Consider the following 6,023-nt stretch of genomic DNA (forward strand, 5'->3'; position numbering starts at 1 on the left):
CCACCCACTTATGGTGCCTTTCTTGGCACAGGTTGGCTAAGATTTCTTTCAGAAGTTGATTGGCTCTCTCCATCGTTCCTGATGATTTGGTTCTCCATGCAGTGTAGGGGTGACACTTAATTTCCAGTGCCATGCAATTCCCTGTGTGGTTTGAGTTGTGAAAGAAGGTCAGTTATCACTCTGGATAGATCTAGTCAGTCCAAACTAAGGGATTATTTCTTTAAGGGGGATGTTACCCACCTCTAGAGCCCATTCTGACCTGGTAGGGAAGGCCTCTACCCACACAGTAAAAGTATCAATGCATACTAGGAGGTGTGTATATCACTTACCTGTAGGCATATATGTGAAATCTATTTGGCTTTCTTCTCTGGGGTGCAGGGGGTGGGGCGCAATGCCTTTGTATTGGTTAAAGGCATATAGATTTCAGATCTTCAGAAGAGCCCACATGCTATGGCAGTGGTGGAATCTCATCTTAGGTGGAAGGCATGCATGTAGAGACTTAATGACTCTATACTGTATTCATTGTGGCAAAAAGAGTTGCTGTCCCATAGACCACCACTGGCCTTTTGTTTTCCACCCTCATTATGAATCATCTGAGGCTCTTTTGAGAATATCCTATTCCTAAGACAAGATTTTGGCATTGGGCTCTAGATAAAGCTGTTGATGGGCCAGAATTATATGGGAGAACAGTCTGTTTGGCAGTGAAATATGTCTTAGAATTGCCCTAGGAGAGAGAGTCCATAGAGCAGACATCCCTTGCAGTCCATGGAGTAGATTTCCCTTGCAGTAGACAACTGCTACTTCTCTTGGGAGATGTCCTTCCTCCAAGAGGTTGACAATTTCTGCTCCACAGAAGCAGAGCAACTTTATTGGAGACTAGCAACTAGTAAAAAGTTTTATTTCCTTCATGATGGCTGCATGTGCCTGTAGGACAAGAAAGGCATATTTGGAGTGAATGTATACATTGACTCTTTCTCCCTGGGAAGCTAGAGAGCATGAATGAGGGCAACAAATTCTGACTTTTGAACAGAAGTCACAAGGGGAAGTATTGATTCAATGTTCTGGGTGGGGGTGACTATGACATAACCTGCCCTATATAATGTCATCCTTTATAGAACTGCTGCCATCAGTGGACCCTGTGCCTCTCAACACCTTAATGATTGCTCCCTCAGACTGGCATAATTTTGCATGATGTTCAGATCACATTAATGTTCCATTTTCTGTTTTTTTTCAGAAGAGTATGGCTGCATTTTAAACAATGCAATGTTGAAGAGAAACATCTGGATTTTCAAGAAGAAAGGCTTGATATTTAGTGAGCCTTTCTTCAGTCAACCACAAATGTCCCTTGAGCTCTTACAGGGATTTAACATGATGTGGAGTTGGAACTAAGAGCATTTGACCTAAAATTATTTTACAAGCTTCCTGGACTGAAAGTGCCATAGTTGCTCTAACTTTCAAATAGCTAAGCCAGCCCTGTAAGCAACTGGTTGGTTTTCCTGGCCTACATGTTGATTCAAGATTGCTCTGCTACTGCCATTCTCTCAGCTATGAAGAGAAAAAGGCTTAGTTAGGTCTGCAGTGCCTAATAATGAGACCTACATCAAGGTCTGTTTTAGGGCTTGAAAAGCCACTGAGCAGCTGCTGTCTATTTTAGTGGTTCAGTTTCTGGCCTTCATGTTGCCTCATACACTGGTGTGGCCATTACTCCAAGATGAGGTAGCCATGTGCAACAGAATCAGGTCATTCCCAAGAATGCCTTCAGTTGCTGTTTGGAGTCTGGAGAATCCAGATGGCAGATTGCCTCTGTTCTCCTTTAGGAAAGTTGTTTTTGTCTTGGAGTTAAAATATATCCCATATAAATCACCTTTTATTGAGAAATTTGACCTTTATGTTGGGTGCCATTATGACATAATTTTGCTAGAAAACTGAGGATCTCAATGATGTTCTTATAAAATACCTCCTTAGTGGAGCTACAAATGAAGAGGTCACCTACATATTTAATAGGCTTTCCTTTTTTGAATATTAGGTTTCTTGGGTCTTGAGCTAAAGCTCTTACAAAGAAGTGGGGACTCATTCTAAAACTCTGAGGCAAGATAGTCCAAGTATACTGCAGGAAAACTCTAGTTTATTGATCTTCCCATACAAATGCAAAAATATATATATGGGATCTAGGATCAACAGGAATAGAAAAAAAGGCATCTTTGAGCACAAGGACAGAGGACCATTTAATGTCTCCAGGGATCTGTGTTAAAATGGTATATAGGTCCGTTACTAATGCGTGAGTAGGTACCACTGCCTCATTTGTGGCTCTGAGATCCTGTACTAAGCAATATCCTCCTGAGGGCTTAACTACTAGTAACATGGCTGCTTTGCTCAGAAGAAGGCATGGTACCAGTAATCCTATAGCCAAAAACTTATCAATAATGTGATTTAAGCCCAGTCTAGCTTTTTTTTTTTTTTTTTTTTAGAAAATGTACTTTTGCATAAGGATATAGATTAGGATCCTTTAGTTGAATGGCTACTGAAGTGGCCTTGACAGCCCTCCCTAGGGTGCCATCATGCCATGTCTGAGGATCTACTGCTGGCAGAGAAATTAGGCTCTGTGTGGTCAGGCTGACTGGGTCCCTAGCAACTAGGACTTGGGTTGCCAGAAGTTTGACTATAGAATGGCTCTGAATATAAGAATATGTCTCTTCCAATTATTGGTAGGGGACACTTCAGTATCACCACAAAGGCAGCTCAGAAAAGGAAATCTTCCAAATGGCAGTTCAGAGTACGGGTTAAGAAAGCTGTCCAATTTAACTCCCTCAAGGCCCACAACAACTTTAGAATGGGATGAAAGCTCACTGTAGTGGATTGACAACTGGTGGTCAACTTATAACCCCCAGCTGAACTGAGTAAGCATGGTGCTGGGTGTGGGAGGCCCACCTGAGGATTGTTGTTGCCATCAGGATAAGGAGCAGAACTGGAGAAGAAGTTAGACTGTTGGAAGCGGAGAAAGGTGGTTGGGAGCTGCGAGAGGCTGTTGGGAGCTGGTAGAAGCTGTAAGGAGCTGTTTGTTGTTTTGGAGGAGCTTGTCATGCTGGCTTTCCTGATGGACTTGGCTGTTTTCATCCTCTGAGGATCTCAGAACCTCGTTCTCACTGAGAATGGCTTCCATTCACTTTGGGGAAGTTGTGGTCCTCACTCTAAGCATTGCTTCCTGGCTCTGGAGGGGAAGAAGGTGAACAGCTCAGTCTCCTGAAAAAGCTTGCTGCATTGGCTTTCCTGATAGGAACTCAGCCATCTTGATCATCAGAGGAGCTCGGGACCTCACTGTTGCTGAGGGTGGCTGTGGAACCTTTTGGGGAAGCTCTGATTCTTCTGAGTGTCACTTCCTTCCTCCAGTGCAGATCCCTCAGCCTGCTAGCACAGATCCTTCGTCCCGCTGGCACAGACTTCCTAGGTTCCACCACTGACCTTTGGTCCTCCAGTGCAGATCCATGAAACAGGCCTGCATGAGACATTGTTGTGGGCTCTGGGCCTCCAGTTGGTTTCGTGGGAGGCATTGTTATGAGCTCTAAGTATTGAACTGGACTCATACAGGACATTTCTGTGGGATCCAGGCCCTCAGCTGGATTCCTTGGTCTACAGTATGTAGACAGATTACCTGCACTCTTTCATATGTCATTTTTGGGTGACTGCTATAAATAATCATATAAAATATGTGTCCTGTATTATATTGTTTTGCCTTGCACAATAACCCCCAAACCTAACACATTCACCCCAATAGAAATTAGAACTAAGCAAGTCACACCAGTATCACAGAGGAATATAATTAGTTTTCTCACAACATGTAAAGTTACCTGGGCCTCCTATGAAGGAATTATGATTCTCTTGTGTAGGAACTTTGCACAGTACAACAGGGCCCATCAGCACTCATTATCCAGGCCTCCTTCCCTGTCTATCATGATCTCATCCCTCTCTGGGAAAGAGGGCATCCCTATTCCAATGCCAAGGGTCTGCTTCCATATCCTCACACGTCCAAAAAGGACTGAATAATTTCTGTGGGATTCCTTTGCCTGGTGCCCTATTCACTTGCACTTGAAGCATTGACTTGCTTCCCTCACTCTTTGGATTATCTCATATTTGCCTAGTGCTGTGGGCTCTTTCATGAGCCTTATCAAATAGGGTGAGCATAGTTTTAATGTGACTCCTTATCCAGTTTGCAGTTGTCCTCTAATTCATCGTGGTTATTGAGTACCCAGTAAGCTTCATTAACCAATTGCCTTTTTTAGTTTGTGGGCCCAGGTGGAATGTTTGGAGCATCTTCTGTCTGTCTGGAGCTGACTGACTAATAAAGTACTTCATTAGGATAATCTGACCTTCTCTAGATACCAAGTCTAAATTAGTATATTTACAGAGTGCCTCTTCAAGCTGAGAATGAAAATCAACTGGGTTCTCATTGGGGAGACCTGAGTATTCAAGTTCACAGGTTTGGGCATCCCCTGCTACATACCAGCTGAAATGGTCTTCATGTATACTTTTTATTGGCTTCTCCACCCTATTTTATAATCCCACTCAGGCTCCCTTGCAATGCAAATAATGAAACAATTGGCTGGATTTCAGAGGTTGAAGCTGCAAAGTCTTTATCAATGATCCTTGGGATCCAGCAGGCCTGTCCCTGGGTCAGTCCCCATTAGTAGGGACCCAACAAAGACTCTCTTGCAAATTCTGTCTAGCTCTAGCTTACTAGAGATGAACCCTTTAGGCCTGAATATCTCCAGCTCTAGGTGAGCACTAGTGCTGCTTCCTTTGGTCTCACTGAATTTTCCCCTATTAATATAGTTCATCTTCTGGTTGAAGAGCCCAGCATTGGGATGCCTTACTGGCTGGATGACCTTTAGGCAATTAAAAAGGGAATAAGACCTATCCTTAGAAAAAATTCAGGTAGCTAGATCAAGTCACAAAGCATACATATCTAGTGACAAAATCTCAAAATTCAGACACCATAAAAATTTAATTAGCAGATTCAGGTTATATATCCTTTCAGATAGAAGCATAAACTTGTAGCCATAGTTATCACAACCAAAGCAAATTGGAGTAAAAATGAGAGCAAATCAGTATCAGGAAATTATCCCAGGAGTGCTCCGGGAGCTGCTGGACTCGTGGGTTCAAGTCTGTGCTTGGCCCACATGGCCACGGTTCCCAGCTGAAACGTCTGGAAAGAGCCAGGTATTTCCCATCTACTCCCTGAGGACAGAAAGTGGGAACCAGGACCGCACCAACATTACAAATGGAGTTGTTGGCCTCCCTGCACCCATGGCAGAGAGGAGGTTCTCACTCAGAAGCCCCAGGGACTTCTCTGGCTGTGGGCAGGGTGAGCAGATTCTGTGAGCCCCGCATACCCTGCACTGAGAGAACGAGTGCTCTGGGAGCTGCTGGACTCGTGGGTTTGAGTCTGCGCTTTGCCTTTGCCCAGACTCCCTAGTGAGTCAAAGGCTGGGGAAGTCTGTGACTGATACCTATCTGGGCTGCATCTGGTTCCTGTATGTATCCTGAACTGACTGGAGACAAAGATTCAGGTGGTTCACAAACTGTAGACCTTGCAGTTTGTGTCTGAATTATGCCTGTACCCTAAACTGCCAGGGGACATAGGTCCACTGGGCTGGGATTGTCACACCAGTGCAATCGGAGTCAGGTCGTGCACGTGCCCTGAACTGCAAGGGAATGCTGGATTGGACAGTCGGCCATCAACTGACACAAGTGCCCGTGTCTGAGAAAGCAGGGATAACTAGATACAAATCAAAAACTGCTGGAAAACCTGAGACTAAGTAGTGCTACTCAGAGGTCACCCAGGGGCAAACCTGAACAACAGGAAAACTAGGGAAACTAGTAGTCTTGGCTGAGCAGCTACTGAAGAGGGAAACTGAGCTTTCTGCATCCAGTAGTAAACATAACAAAATGAAGGACTAAAACAATTCCAGAACTCCACCCCAATCAGAACAAGTCCAGGAGACATCAACATAGGAGAACTTGGTAAA

The sequence above is a fragment of the Chinchilla lanigera genome, unplaced genomic scaffold (genome assembly GCF_000276665.1).
Source record: "Chinchilla lanigera isolate Chin_1 unplaced genomic scaffold, ChiLan1.0 scaffold00022, whole genome shotgun sequence".
NCBI classification, from domain to species: domain Eukaryota; kingdom Metazoa; phylum Chordata; class Mammalia; order Rodentia; family Chinchillidae; genus Chinchilla; species Chinchilla lanigera.